The sequence below is a fragment of the Mirounga angustirostris genome, unplaced genomic scaffold (assembly GCF_029215605.1).
Source record: "Mirounga angustirostris isolate CCGP_5_RB_7025 unplaced genomic scaffold, mMirAng1.0.hap1 SCAF_3, whole genome shotgun sequence".
Classification (NCBI taxonomy): Eukaryota; Metazoa; Chordata; class Mammalia; order Carnivora; family Phocidae; genus Mirounga; species Mirounga angustirostris.
Genome location: NW_026991711.1, coordinates 68,571,931 through 68,587,167, shown reverse-complemented (window position 1 = coordinate 68,587,167; position 15,237 = coordinate 68,571,931). Strand labels below are relative to the sequence as shown.

At 36.7% G+C, this 15,237-nt stretch overlaps 1 protein-coding gene across 11 annotated transcripts in view; it reads left to right on the top strand.

Moving 5' to 3' along the window:
• Positions 1–15,237, top strand: part of PDS5B (PDS5 cohesin associated factor B) — a 201,093-nt gene that overhangs the window by 39,520 nt on the left and 146,336 nt on the right. Inside the window, exon 2 of one of the 11 annotated variants that reach the window (XM_064586217.1) lies at positions 10,239–10,341. The exons of 8 other annotated variants lie outside the window; for them this stretch is intronic. The gene's annotated coding sequence lies outside the window, so the exon portion shown is untranslated. Of the gene's footprint in view, positions 1–10,238; positions 10,342–10,854; positions 11,029–15,237 lie in introns of those variants that run through there. 2 more of the 11 variants (XM_064586218.1, XM_064586220.1) reach the window with 2 other exon arrangements.

Below are 15,237 nucleotides of genomic sequence, written 5' to 3'. Positions count from 1 at the left end.
TGTCTGTACCATATTGTTTTTTATTACTTTGTAGTATAGTTTGAAACCCAGAAGCATGGTACTTTTGGCTTTGTTCTTTTTTCTCAGAATTGCTTTAGCTATTTGGGGTCTTCAGTGGTTTCATACAAATTTTAGATTGTTTCTGCTATTTCTACACTACTTCGGTATTTTAATGGGGATTGTGTTCAGTCTATAGATGGCTTTGGGTAGTATGGCAAGTTTAACAGTACTAATTCTTCTAATCTATGAACATGGGATGTCTTCCTATTGTTTGTGTCTTCAATTTCTTTCAGTGGAGTCTTGTAATTTTCATTGTGCAAGTCTTTGATTTCCTTGGTTAAAATTAATCCTGTTTTTTTTTTTTTGATGCTATTGTAAAGCTGATAGTTTTGTTTCTTTTTTATATATTTCATCATTGGTATATAAAGGAGTGCAACTGATTTCTGTGTGTTGATTTTGTATGGTGCTATTTTACTGAAATTGTAGCTTATTATTATTATTTTTTTAAAGATTTACTTATATATTTTGGAGAGAGAGTGCATAGAGCTTGGCAGGGGCAGAGGGAGGGTGGAAGCAGACTCCCTGCTGAGTGCGGGAGCCAGATGTGGAGCTTGATCCCACAGGACCCCAAGATCATGACCTGAGCTGAAACCAAGAGCTGTACACCTAACTGACTGAGCCATCCAGGTGCCCCTGTTGCTTAATTCTAAGAGTCTTTTGGTGGATTCTTTGAGATTTTTCCATGGGTAATTGATCCTTGAACAATACAGAGTTTAGGGACGCTGAGCCCCTGTGCAGTCAAAAATCTCTCATAACTTTTGACTCCCCCCAAACTTTAATACAAATAGCCTACTGTTGAGTGGAAGCCTTAACCAGTAACATAAACAGCCAGTTAACATGTAGTTTGTATATTTACATGTGTAATATACTGTATTCTTACAATAAGATTAGTTACAGAAAAAATATTAAGAAAGCCGTAAGGAAGAGAAAATAAATTTATAGTACTGTACTGTGTTTATAGATAAAAAGCCACATATAAGTGACGTGGGCAGTTCAAACCTGTGTTGTTTAAGGGTCAGCAGTATAAAATCATACCATCAGCAAATAGTGACTTCTAATTTTCCTTTCAGATTTGATTGCCTTTCATTTCTTTGTTTTGCTTAGTTACTCTAGCTAGGATTTCCAGTGTTACATTGAGTAGGAATGGCAAGAGTAGGCCTTCTTGTTCTTGATCTTAGAGGAAAACACTTTGAATTTTTCTGCATTGAGTGTAATGTTGGCTGTGGGTTTGTCTTTTATGACCATTATTATGTTGAGGTATGTTTCTTCTATATCCAATCTGTTAAGGGTTTTTATCATGGAAGGATGTTGTATTTTGTCAGATGTTTTTTCTCTGTCTTTTTAGGTGATCATGTGATTTTTGTCTTTCATTTCACTTGGTCATGTTTTATTATCTGTTTGATGTGTTCTTGAATTGAGTTTGCTGATAATTTGTGGAGAATTTTTGCATCTATATTCATTAAGGATACTGCTCTATAGTTTTCTTGTAGTAACCTTATCTGGTTTTGGTATCAGGGCAATGCTGGTTTCATAGAATGAGTTTGGAAGCATTCCCTCATCCCTGATATTTTGGAAGAGCTTGGTGTTAATTCATCTTTAAATGTTGGGTAGAATTCTCCAGTGAAGCCTTCTGGTCCTGGCTTTTCCCATGTAGGGAGTTTTTTTGATTACTTACTCAATTTCTCGGTCTGTTCAGATTTTTGTTTCTTCCTGAGTCAGTGTTGGTAGGTTGTTTATTTCTAGAAATGTATCCATTTCTTCCAGGTTATGTAATTTTTTGGCATATAATTGTTCATAGTAGTCTTTTCATAGTTCTCTTGTAGTATCAGCTGTAATTTATCCTGCAATATTGATAAGCGGTTTTTCCATTTTCATTTGTTTCCAGATAAATTTATTTCCCTTTTGATGTTGTCTTTGATCCAGTATTTGCTAAAAGAAGTATGTTGTTCAGTTTCCACATATTTGTAGAACTTCCTACTTTCCTCTTACTGATTTCTAGTTTCATATCTTTGTGGTTAGAAAAGCTAGTTGGTATGATTTCTGTCTTAAATTTGCTCAGGGGTGCCTGGGTTGCTTAGTCAGCTAAGCGTCCGACTCTTGATTTCTGCTCAGGTCATGATCTCAGGATCTTGAGATTGAGCCCCGTGTTGGACTCTGCACTCAGTGTGGAGTCTGCTTGTCCCTCTCCCTCTGCTCCCCTTGCCCTCTCCTCCCCCATACATGCGCATGCACTCTCTCTCAAATAAATAAAAATCTTTTTAAAAATTTTGTTCAGATTTGTTTTGTGGTCTGTCATATGTTCTGTCCTGGAGAATGCTCCATGTGCACTTGAGAAGAATGTGTATTCTTTTGCTGTTGAATGGAATATATTCCTGTTAAGTCCATTTGTTCTTAAAGTGTGGTTCAATTTCAACGTTTCTTTGTTCTTTTCTGTCTGGAAGATCTATCCATTGTTGATAGTGAGGTATTAAAGTCCCCTACTCTTACTGTATTGTTGTGTATTTCTCTCAAGATCCGTTAGTAATTTGCTTAGTGTATTTTGGTGGGGATATATTTATGATTATTGTACGTTCTTGATATACTGACCTTTTTGTCATTATATAATGACCTTCTTTGTCTCTTGTTACCCTTTTTGGCTTGAAATCTATTTTGTCTGATGTAAATATGGTTATTCCTATCTTACTTTGGTTTCTGTTTGGAATATTATTTTCTATCCTTTCTCTTTGAGCCTATGTGTGTTGTTAGAGCTGAGATGAATCTCTTTTAGGCAGGCTACAGTTGGGTCTTGTTTTTTTTAATCCATCCAGCTTCTCTGTGCCTTTTGATTTGTAAGTTCAATACATTTATATTTAGGCTGATTACTGATACATAAGGATTTACAACTGCCTTTTTATCTTTTGTTTTCTGGTTATTCTATCTGCTGTTTCTTTTTTCTACTGTTTCTGTCTACCTTTGTATGTTGGTGGTTTTCCATGATAGTTTGTTCAGTCTCTCTCTTTTTTATGGTTTGTGTCTGTTCTGGATTTTACTTAAGGGTTACCATGAGGTTTACGTAAAACATCTCATGGATAAAATAGTCTTTTTTTCTGTTAATAGCATTTTGTCTTCATTTACCTATAAAGGTGTTCCATCCTTCTCTTTTAATATTTCAATCTCACATGTTATCTCTTTTTATGCTGATTTTGTTAAAAAGTTACAGAAGCTATAGTTATTTTTAATGCTCTTTTCTTTTACCTTTCATGCTGTAACTAAGAGTTTAATACACTCTTCTTAAAAAGTTACAATTTTCTAATTATATTTATCATGTTAACTGCTCCTTTCAGCATTTTTCATAAGGCAGATCCAGTGGTGATGAACTTTAGCTTCTGTTTGTTGGGGAAAGCCTTATTATCTCCTTCATTTCTGAAGGATAACTTTGCTGAATAGAGTGTTCTTGGTTCGCAGTTTCTCTTTCAGTATTTTGAATATGTCATTCCACTTTCTCCTGACCTGTAGCGTGTCTGCTGAGAAATCTGCTGGTAGTCTAATAGGGGTTCTTTCGTAGGTAACTTTTTTTTTTTTTGGTCTGGGTGCCTTTAAAATTTTTTTTCATTGACTTTTGATAGTTTTAATATGCTGTTTCATGGAGAAGGTCTTTTGTCTTGAGATAAGTTCTCAGCAGTTATTTCTTTAAATATACTATTTGCTTCTTTCTCCCTTTTTTCTCCTTCTGGTATACCCATTAATCTTATGTTGGCTATTTTAATGGTGTTTGGTAGTTCTCATAGGGTTTCTTCACTTTTTTTTTTTTTTTAAGATTTTATTTATTTATTTGACAGAGAAAGACACAGCAAGAGAGGGAACCACAAGCAGGGGGAGTGGGAGAAGGAGAAGCAGGCTTTCCGCCGCTGAGCAGGGAGCCCTATGTGGGGCTCAATCCCAGGACCCTGAGATCATGACCTGAGCTGAAGGCAGACCCTTAATGACTGAGCCACCCAGGCGCCACAGGGTTTCTTCACTTTCTAAGAATCTCTTCTACCTGAATTATTTCTGTATTCTTATCCTCAAGCTTGCTTGTTCTCTCTTCTATTTGATGTGCTTTATTTTCAAAGATTTTTAATGCATTCCTTAGTTCATTTATTGAGTTACAATCCAAATTCTATTAGTTTTTTTTTTTTAGAATTTCTCTTTGGTAAGGTACTCTTTGTGTTCATAAACTTTATTCCTGAGATCATTGTCTTGCCTTTCTGAGTTTTCTTTCAGCTCATTGAATTTCTTCATGACAGCTATTTTGAGTTATCAGTTAGATGACAATATTTTGTGTCTTTGGATTTTGTGGCTGAAAAATCGTCATTTTCTTTTTGTGATATCGTATTATCACAATTTTTTATAGTGTTTGATGAAAAGTGCCTTTGCTGCTTGCATTTAGGTAGTAAACATCTTTCCTATTTATGTAAAGCTTTATTTCTTTTCATTCTAAAAGTTCGACAGGTTGGTAATTAGGAGCCTTTTTGTTTTCCAGAAAATAGGAAAAAAAAAAAAAAAAAACAACCCAACAGTAAAACTGCCTGAGAAAAAAAAGTGTGGCAGCAGATTTAGGGGAGGTGTGTACTTAGCACTTGGGGCTTTGGGTTTGCCCATAGCCCAGTAGGGGGGTTCCTCTGGTGGTTGGGGGGCTCCATGGTGGGTCCTCTTGCCATAATCTTGTGGCAGAGAGTAGGAAATGCTTTTCTTCAGATCTCCTTGTCTTCTTCCCTTTACCCTTTCCTCCTCTAAGTCACTATGGTTTCTTCTCAGAGAAAGCAGTAGGTTTTTCCAGCTGCAGCATGCATGGCTGAGCAGACTCCCAGTGATTGCCTTCATCCTCCACTTCCTTTGCCAGAAAGGCCATGCTGCCTCCCTACTGGATCTGCTGCTTTCTCTGCTGCTGCTCCCCTCTGCAGCCTCCTATCCTCCCACTCTTGGGTCCACAGATAGGTGGATTGTTTGGGTGTCCTGTTGTGCTGTGCAGAGGTGCTTTTTATTGGGTTATGGATGTGTGATTAGTTACAAGTTTAAGGAGAGAGAAAAAAGGAACTACTCACTATGTGATGATGTTGAGGTCTTCCTACATTTTTTTTTTCTTTTAGGTGTGGTAGTTATAGTCTGTTTCTTCCCTTTAAAAAATAATTGATATCCTGGGGCACCTGGGTGGCTCAGTCGTTAAAGCGTCTGCCTTCAGCTCGGGTCATGATCCCAGGGTCCTGGGATCGAGCCCCACATCGGGCTCCCTGCTCTGCAGGAAGCCTACTTCTCACTCTCCCACTCCTCCTGCTTGTGTTCCCTCTCTCGCTGTCTCTCTCTCTCTGTCAAATAAAATCTTAAAAAAATAAAAAAATAAAAAAATAAAAAATAATTGATATCCTTTAAATTCTCCATTGCACAGTTAAAGTTAATTTTTTTTTTTAAAAGATTTTATTTATTTGACAGAGAGAGACACAGTGAGAGAGGGAACACAAGCAGGGGGAGTGGGAGAGGGAGAAGCAGGCTTCCCGTGGAGCAGGGAGCCCGATGCGGGGCTCGATCCCAGGACCCTGGGACCATGACCTGAGCCGAAGGCAGGCGCTTAACCGACTGAGCCACCCAGGCGCCCCCAGTTAAAGTTAATATTAAGATTTAAAAACTTCGCCCTTTTCAAAATTGACACAAAGTTCCTTTTACTCTGATCAGCACCCTTCTCCCAACTTCCATGATGATGTTGCCCAGATTTTAGTTCTCTTTTTTATTCCTCATATGAGAGTTGTTATTATGTACAGTGCTTGTTTGTATTTTGCTTTCCATGTTTATAATTACTTTTTAGAGAATTTTTCTTAGGATTTTGAAGTTTGCTATCATCTGCTATCTCTTAATTCTCCTTTAAATTTCTCATCTGTTTTTCTCTAAGTCCTGTATTTTATGTAGTTTCTTCAAATTACTAATTTTTATGACTCCCTTTCTACCCATTTTTTTTTTTTTAAAGATTTTATTTATTTATTCATAAGAGACAGAGAGAGAGAGGCAGAGGGAGAAGCAGGCTCCCTGCTGAGCAGGGAGCCGGATACGGGACTCGATGTCAGGACCCTGGGATCGTGACCTGAGCCGAAGGCAGACGCTTAACCATCTGAGCCACCCAGGCACCCCCTTTCTACCCATTTTTAATCCATTTAACCCATTCATTGAGATTTTGAAATCAGCCATTAGTATCTTTGTCCTTTTTCAGTTTTTTTCTGGTGATTTTCAGAAGCTTCTTTTTGCTAGCGTATCTTGTGTTTTAATTTAAAAAAAAACCCTTTTACATTTCATTCATGTTTTATAATTTGGCAATTAAATTTTAATATTTGAATTCAGTGATACATAACATGTTCACACTTCGTGTTTCCTTAGGTGTGTGTGATCCTTGAGCAGGACTTCTATTTTGTTGAGCTTAATATGTGGAAAATTTGGGAGCTTATATTGAGAAGTTTTTTAATTCCACAGAGGATTTGCCTTTCCATCTGCTAAGAAATAGGACTTGTTATATCTTGGGAACCTTCTAGGGTTTATATGTTTAAAGCATGACTCTCAGGTTCAGCTGGCAACCTTGTAGCTGGCACAGAGCTGATATGGACATTTGTGTGGAAGTGAAGGTGAAGTGTAGAAATCTCCTTACAGATTTTCCTTTTTATGAGTTCAGCAATGTGATAACAGTTTTCTGCTGGATCTTTTGGGCTCTTTATAATACATAGTCTGTATATTACTGAATATGGATGTCTCAATTTTTTTTTAAGTTGTATTCATTAGACTCTTCACTACCTCTGTTGATATTTAAAATTTTTATTAAAGATTTTATTTTTTGCAAGAGAGAGGGAGCGAGAGTGCACTCATAAGTGGAGGGGAGGGGCGGGGGGGAGGGAGGAGACCTCCCTGCTGAGCAGGGAGCCCAGTGTGGGACTCAATCCCAGAACCCTGGGATCATGGCCTGAGCCGAAGGCAGACATTTAATCTACTGAGCCACCCAAGCACCCACTTCTGTTGGTACTTAGTTACCTCTCCCCTCACCCTTACCGGAAGTTTGGGAGTATTGTGCTTTCAAGTCTCCAGAATTTTCTTGTTTTACCGTTGCTGCTTTTCAGGTAGTCTACTGTTATTATGTATGTAAGTTTCTCCACGTTTCATTCAGAGTGTTAATTTAAAAATTCTTTAAAATTTCACTTGTACCTTTCTGTATTTATTTTTATATCACTTGGCCTGTTTGCTCTGATTTTCAGTTTGTGCACCTCTTTTGGACCCTCTGAGTCTTATGTACATGTTGAATTATCCTTATGCAGTTATAAGTGGGATTCTGAATTAGTCATTGTTGATAGTGGGTGTGGGCTGCTTTAGCAATTGTACCAATTAGGATTATTTTCTCTAGATGAGTCCTGCAAAGGAATGGGTGGCTCTGATCCCCTCCTGTGTAGGTTATCTCTGGTATGGTAAATGAACTGAGACAGGCTTTAAAAAAGTAGAATTATTTTTAAGGTATGTGGGCTGGGAGCATACTGGCAAGTCTTACATCTCCCTGGAACAAGACAAATGGCTGAGAGAGCATTTGGGTCACAAAATTCCAAATGATTTATCTTGCAGTCTATGCCAAGTCAAGAAAACTCGTATGAAACCTCTTTGTCCATCTTAGTTCTGTTTTGATTTCTGGTAGCGTTTCAAAATCCTATTTGCTGTGTTATCTGAGCTGAGATTATTAACAGGAATTAGGAAATAAGTTGCTGTAGAGGTAAGATAATGTTATTGGAAGATTCTGTTTGCTTGTTTGTTAATTATGGTGGGCCAAAGCTAGGGAAGCTTCCATTTTATTGTCTTCAGTCCATTCTACCCCATTTCTTCTTTGGTGGGGTGGCTTCTGGAGTTTTGGTTTTCCTTCTGTCAACTATCAGCATTGTCAGTGATCTCTTCTGATCTCTAATGCTGCTTCTTTTTCTTTGGTCATTTTGATGGATTTGGGGAAGAGGAGAGATGAATGTTATAATGTGGTTGACAGCTGGCAAAATCGGTTGTGTTGAAAAAGATTCAAAGGTTTATTCTCTTGTTTTCAGGTAGAAAAGTTTTTTCTTAACTAGAGAAAATATTTTGATGATTTTATTTTTTACATTGAGCTCTAATGTATGCATATTCACTCTTTCCATATTGTTTCCCTCCTTTTCCCCACCCTTTTTCTGTTGTTTTTGTTTGGGTTTTGGTATGCATAATGAGGTGGAAATCGTAAGGTTTCTCTTTTCTCTCTTTTTTTGTTTGTTCCTATATTACCACAAATAACTTTTTGTTCTCTCCTTGCTCCTCCTGTTCACAATCTCTGAAAAAAATTTCTTTTGATAGCTTCAGAAGTCATTGAGGCAATTTCTTAGGCCAGAGGTTTTTTGTAAACTGGGTTTCAATTGTAATAGAAAATCTCATGAATTACACACAAAAAGGTTATTTAATGAGACTTTTGTTGTTGTTAATGTATTTGTGTATTGGGTTGTATTGCAGTTAAAAAAAAAAAGTTTGAAAGTCATTGTCCTGGCCTTAGGCTGTCGATTATAACCTGTGCCTCCCCAAAGAATCAGTTTTTCAAAGGAGATCTTCTATGGTGCTGAGCTGTTTTAATTGAAAGGCTGGGGCACTTTTGCCCCTTTACCTTCAGCAGCCCTAGCTATTTGTTGAAACCTCTGGGTTCCAGTGACTACTGTTACCCGTGTGGAGGACGTGCGCCAGAGTGTGGTCCTAGGCTCCTCCTCAGCCACAGAGACTTCTGCTTTTTAGATATTTTGTAACTTAGAATTTGGTGGGGGATTTTGAAAAAAGGGCTCAACTGCTAAAAAGTGTTTGAAAAGATTGTTAGATAACCAAGACTTTGAGACTAAAGTAGTCTTTGTCTTTAAACAAACATAAGACAGGCAACATTTGGGTATTTTTTTGTTTAATTATTGTATTCAACTTTTAGTTTTGTTTTCTGCTTTTCTAGAGTGAAATGTGATGGTGAACACCCTATCATTTTCATTTTTTATGTTTTCAGTCTTTGCAGTTTTTTATTTTCTTTGCCCCATTACCAGTGAAGATAGGGTAGAGATGATGTACCCTAGTGCAACTTACAAATATCCGTGAGAATCCCTTGTAAATACACAGTGAGAGGTTCCCAAAAGTGCTTGACTTACAGTGCTCTTAGTGTTTCATTCCATTTTTTATAGAGCCAAAAAATAATACTTAATAGTCCTATTTCAGTTAGGTATGAATAACTTAAGTATTTATGGCCTTGGAATTACACATACGTTGAAAGAAAAAATATTTTTTTATTCGTAAATAACAGTAGTTACTTGTTAGTGGGATGCGTTTGCCTGTGGGTCATAGACAAGCCCTCAGGTCTTAGGATCAAATTGGATTCTGCAACCTCATTTCCTATTTCTCATTGATTTCCATGCAGTACTTTTTATCACATCAGCTGCCTCCAAACCCAGTTTCTCAAAGATGTGGTACCTTCAGAAGGAATGTAGAATGATCTCATGTTAAAATGGAATTACCTTGAGCTAGTAGTTCACTTGGTGTCTGACAGATTTTGAGAATTGTCATGTTTTCCTTGATAATTAAAAAAATCCCATGATGCCTGTGAGTTTGCTGTGGTGTCCTGGGTGTTTTCAGATGTCTTGGAGCACCATTTGGTAATTGCAGGTGTAGGGGTTTACAGTTTTTACAGCAGTTAAGCAAATTGTTACTATCTACATTTTATAAAAGAGAAAATGAAGCCATTTCTATAGGATAAGCTGTAGGTATTTGTATGAAGCTGATCCAGTTGCATCTTAAAAGACAGTCTGTATTCTAGAGTTTACTTCTCATGGCTTTTTTTTTTTTTTAAGTACTTCATTTTCTGTGAGTTTTTATGCCCTTTTTGGAAAAGAATACTTAGGTTTGCTAGGGGATTGAAAAGAAATTTTCCAAATTTACTGTGGACTGCTATTCTTTGAGCTTTGCTTTTCTTCGTTAACATTTTTTTCTTAAAATTGAATTTTTAAATGAAGACTAGGCAAAAGGTATTCAAGGTTGTATACCATGGCAGGAGCCAAGAGTACAAATATTCTGAACTGTCAAAGACACCTCTGACTTTAACAAGAATAAAATCACAGTATCTCTCTAACCAGTCCTCTTTCTTCCTTCCTCTCATCACCTTCCACTAGAAGATACTAAAAGATACAGAAGAATTCAATTCCATGACCCAGTGAGTTCATTTGATGACCGAACCCTCATCTCCATCCTCAACCCATCTTAGATCTCTTCCAGGTCTGAAACATTACAATTTTATTATCTTATTATATCATATGCTTACACAGTTATCTGCAGTTCTTACTATTCAGCTATCCAACACTGGTTGAGTTGTTATTCACAAATCCACTAATGCAATTACTCAATTACTCACTTGAAAATTAATTTTTGATCTCTTTTATTTATTTTCCCAGGAAAACAAAGTAACAGAACATCAATACAGAAAACGGTTTTGCTGTCTTTCACTTTGAAAGAAAATATTTCTTTTTTTCGTAAAACAAGTACTGCCACAATAAACACAATTTGAACCTGGGATGGAAATTGGCTTTTTGTTCTTTAAGGATTGCTTTTAAAAATGCTTTATTACAAGTACTTTGAAATAACATATCTATAGGAGGAATGTTTTCCATCCCAGATTCAAATCGTGTTTATATTCCATTTATACATGCGTAACATTAGAAATAATTTTGAATTATGTATTTCCCATTAATTTCTTTTTTTTTTTTTTTAAGATTTTATTTATTTATTTGAGACAGAGAGAATGAGAGAGAGCATGAGAGGGAGGAGGGTCAGAGGGAGAAGCAGACTCCCTGCCGAGCAGGGAGCCCGATGCGGGACTCGATCCCGGGACTCCAGGATCATGACCTGAGCCGAAGGCAGTCGCTTAACCAACTGAGCCACCCAGGCGCCCTCCCATTAATTTCTGTACGTATTTTTCCATCTCTCTGGAAGGGCTTTTATTTTTGGTAAATGTGGTGGTGGTACTTGTTTTATGAAAATGTCATTATACCCATATTTGTGTGTGTGTGCGCCTGTGTGTGCACACATACACACTTGAGAATAATACTTTTCTCCTCAGCATTAGTATAGATGAGCTGATGGAATTTGTTCATTATAACAGCTGCACAATATTCCATGGGAAGATTTACCACACTTCATTTAGCTGTTCCCTTGTAGATGTCAGGTTTTTTCCACGTTCTTTGTTTTGTTTTGTTTTTCCACTATAAATAGTGCTAAGATGAATATTCATGTACAATTTATACTGACATTTTTGTTCTTGTGAGATTGAGTGGGAAGAGAGGGTTTACTGGGTTGAAGGGAATGTGTCATTAAAATTTAATAGATATTATGAATATATTTCTTTTTAGAAAGGCTGTAATAATTCACATTTCCAAAAACACTGACAGATCGCTGGTTTTCAAGTTATTCATTGGGATTTCCTTGACAAGAAGAGTTGGGGTCATTGGGGTACTGATCACCCAGTTCAGCAAGAGCAGCTCTTTTAATCTGTTCACTGTAATAGACATTGTTATAAGATTTTGGTTAGAAGAATGAGTTTCATGATTAAAATACAAGTTTGAAGAATCATTGCTCTGTGTAATTTGGTTTTTTTTTTTCTTAGATTAAAGTAGACATTGAGATCACTAACTTTTTAGATGCTTGTGTTGGCTCCCCATTCCTGTAGAATTGTCTTTATTGAATCATATTTTAAATACTTTGAATTGTACTTTGGCTTGCATTGAGGGATTAAAAAAAGTAAATAAAACGCACTTCTGTGCTTATTCTAGGTATGTTGCAGGGTTATCCTTCATATCACTTAACTGACCTACTGAGGGTTCAGTGAGGACTCAGGTGTCAGAAAAACTTCACTTACCCTAAACAAATTTTAGGTTTTTCAGTCATAGACGATGTTAATCTTACAGTTGATATATCTAATTTATTCATCTTATGCTCTTTGAGGTTAGTTTGCTAGTGATTTATTGGTTATGTACCATAATTATAGCATTTCCTATTTTGCTTTTGAAATAAATAAAACCAAGAAGTTAGGTATGTTCCTGTGGCTCTTTCCTGTCATATAACCATGTAAATAACTTCCAATTTTGTTATTCAAGAGCTTTCTGATCCTGGGTAAATCAGTCAACTTATCTTGACCTTGGTTTCTTCATTTGTTAAATAGGGATGATAATAAAATGACAGTTGGTGATGATTTTTCAAGAACATCTTTTAGTAAATTCAGTGACAGGTTTTATAGGCTTTTGATGGGTTTTGTGATGAAAGAAAAAAAGGAAACCACAGCGCAGCCCATTGATATTAAATACGTGGCTGCTAGGACAAATGTGGCTCAAACCTGGAGCTTTCAGATGTTGTTGTTCAACATATATATGTATGTATATATGTATATTTCAGATTCTGTTTTTGTTCAGATTTTGTATTTTTCCTGATTCAGTCTTGGAAGAGTGTATGTTTTTAGAAATTTACGCAGTTATACAATCTTCCTAGTTAGTAACCCAATTAAAATATTAAAGCATTCCTTAATTTTATTTTTTTTGAGTCATTAGCCTTCTAGATATTATAAGTTCTGCACCTTCTCTCTAGAAAAAAGCACATTTTCACACACATGCAGACTTTATGTACTCTTTCAGATGACTACATGGTTCATAGACCTCTTAAAGACCATTTTTATGGGTTTCCTACATGGAATTTCAATTTAAGGACTGATCGGGAGTCTTGTTTTCAATCTAGAGTGCATTTTGCCCTGCAGGGGAATTTGGCAATATCTGGAGACATTTTTGGTTTTGTCTAAAACTAAGGGTGATGGTGGGGTGTGTGTGTGCGTGCATGCGCACACGTGTGTCTGTGTCTGTGGTACTGGTATCTGGTGGGCCAAGGCCAGGCATGCTGTTATCTTCGAATGCACAGGAACACTCATATGCTCACCCACAATAAAGAATTCTGAGCAAAAACATCAACCAGTGGTGCTTAGGTTGAGAAGCCCTAATCTAGAGGAAGAAATGAATTGGATTTCCCTCAAGAATCCTTTTAATCCTTGAAATCTAACTGGGCTTCATTGCTGATAGTTGAGTCGTATATTGTTCAAGCTTGTAATCTTTGGGCCTCACTCTGTCTTGAATATTCTTTTTTTTTTTTTTTTTTAAGATTTTATTTATTCATGAGAGACAGGAAAAGAGAGGTAGAGGGAGAAGCAGACTCCCCACAAAGCAGGGACCCCAATATGGGACTCGATCCCAGCACCCCAGGATCACGAGCTGAGCAGACGCTTAACTTACTGAGCCACCCAGGCGCCCCTGTTTGAATATTCTGCTGTTGGTATTTGTATAATTTATTTTCTTACTGTTTTTCAGGTGTCTGCTCAAATGTCACTTCGTCAAAATGTCTTTGCAATCTAAAACCACTCCCTTTTCCACTTACCCTTAATTTTCTTAACATTTCACATTACCTAACACACACACATACTTATTTGTTGTCTGTTTCCCGCCAACTTTAAGTTCCACGAGAGCAAGAATCTTTACTGCTGTATCCCCTGTGGCTCAAACAGTGCTGGGGTATAATAGATGCTCACATATTTATTGTTAAAAGAGTGAATGGCATGAGTCTGTATTGTGGCAAGCTTGTGTTGTTTATTTTGGTAAAGCCCTATGTTTTAGAGATCAGATGTGCAGATGGTAAGGTTAACAACCCTTTGTGAAAATTAAGGGCTTCTTACCTAAGTCCTCACCTGGATGTAGCATAAGCTGAGTGTATCTGCTAAGCAAGGATTAAAAAGAAATAGTTCTTTGACTGATCTAGAATATGAATCAAGTACTTGAAGTTGTGTTCTTTACTGTTCTTCAAACTTGTTTGACCATGGTAAATATCTGAGACATCCTTGAAAATGGGAAATCTGAAGTCCCTCCACAAATCTACTGAATCAAAATTTCTAGAGGAGAAACCAGAACATCTTTATTGAAAATAAACAGGAAAAGGATAGTTTTCAACAAGTGATACTGGAAGAATTGTATTTCTACATGCAAAAGAATGAAGGTTGAACCTATATCTCAAATAATATATAAAAATTAGCTCAAAGTGGATCAAGAACCTAAAGAGTTAAAGCCATAAACTCTTAGAAGAAAACATAGTGGTAAAATTTCATGACCTTGAATTTGGCAATAAATTCTTAACCATGATATCATCAGCAAGAGCAATAAAAGAAACAAAATGGGTAAGTGTGGCTTCATAAAAATTAAAAAGTTGTGCGTTAAAAGACAATGTTAAGAAAGGGAAAAGACAATCTACAGGCTGGGAGAAATTATTTGTAAATCATATATCAGATAAGGATTTAATATCCAGAATATATAAAGGATGCCTGTCGGTCAACAGCAAAAGGACAAATAACCTAACTTAAAAATTGTCAAAGGACTTGAATAGACATTTCTCCACAAAGAATCCATAAAATCCTAAGTATATACCAAAAAGAATTGAAGGGGGAGTCTTAAAGAGATATTTGTACCCCTATGTTTATAGCAGTATTTATAATAGCTACAAGTGGAAACAGTCTGTCAACAGATGAGTGAATAAACAACCGTGTGGTGTATATGTACAATGGAATGTTATCCATCATAAAAAAGAATGACATTTTGATACTTGGTACAACATGGATGAATCTTGAAAGTATTCTGAGTGAAATAAGCCAGACATAAAAGGACAAATACTGTATGATTACATTTATATGAGATACTTAGAATTAGGCAAGTTGATAGAGACAGAAAGTAGATTAGAGATTACCAGGGGCCGGGGAGAGGAGGGTCTGGGCAGTTGTTTCTTTTTCTTTTTCTTTTTTTTTTTTTTAAAGATTTTATTTATTCATTTATTTGAGAGAGAGAGAGCACACGAGAGGGGGGAGGGTCAGAGGGAGAAGCAGACTCCCTGCTGAGCAGGGAGCCCGATGCGGGACTCGATCCCGGGACTCCAGGATCATGACCTGAGCCGAAGGCAGTTGCTTAACCAACTGAGCCACCCAGGCGCCCTGGGCAGTTGTTTCTTAATGGTTATACAGTTTCTGTTTGGGGTGATGAAAAGTTTCAGAAATAAATAGTGGTGATGGTTGTATAACTTTGTGAATATAAACAGTGCCAC